Genomic DNA, 486 nt, shown 5'->3' on the forward strand with positions numbered 1-486 from the left:
AACCAAAAATAAATTGCTTTGTTATTAAATCTAAATTAAATTATAATAAAAAAATTAAATTAAAGAAGTTATACCAAAAAACAAAAACTATTAAATAGTTAATTTGATACTAATATCGATTTATTTTATTTTTCAAATTTTTATGYTATTTTCAAATTTATATTTCATTCAAAAATAAAAACATTACCGCTTTCTCAAAAACACAYAAAATCGTATTATATCGATAAAGACAAATAATAAAAACTAAACATTAAAATGAAGATTTATMTCACTGCATTGYACAAGTACCCTTCTAGATAAATTAAAGGACAGGAGAATAAAGAAAAAAGATGACATATCGACGTCTTAAAGAAGAGACATAAAAGGAACAGGGGAAATATTCAAGAGTTTTTCTTTTCCATAGAGCACATTTCGGAAACATATGACTTAGAGGACGAAAATGATGACCTAGATTAGACTCGCAGTACTTTCGTCAATATATATATA

General features: G+C 23.9%; 1 protein-coding gene across 1 annotated transcript in view; it reads right to left on the bottom strand.

Moving 5' to 3' along the window:
• Window positions 1–486, bottom strand: part of LOC112504622 (alpha carbonic anhydrase 4-like) — an 8,276-nt gene that overhangs the window by 4,570 nt on the left and 3,220 nt on the right. The window lies entirely within an intron of this gene.

The sequence above is a fragment of the Cynara cardunculus genome (genome assembly GCF_001531365.2).
Source record: "Cynara cardunculus var. scolymus isolate 2C chromosome LG 2, CcrdV1, whole genome shotgun sequence".
Lineage (NCBI taxonomy): Eukaryota > Viridiplantae > Streptophyta > Magnoliopsida > Asterales > Asteraceae > Cynara > Cynara cardunculus.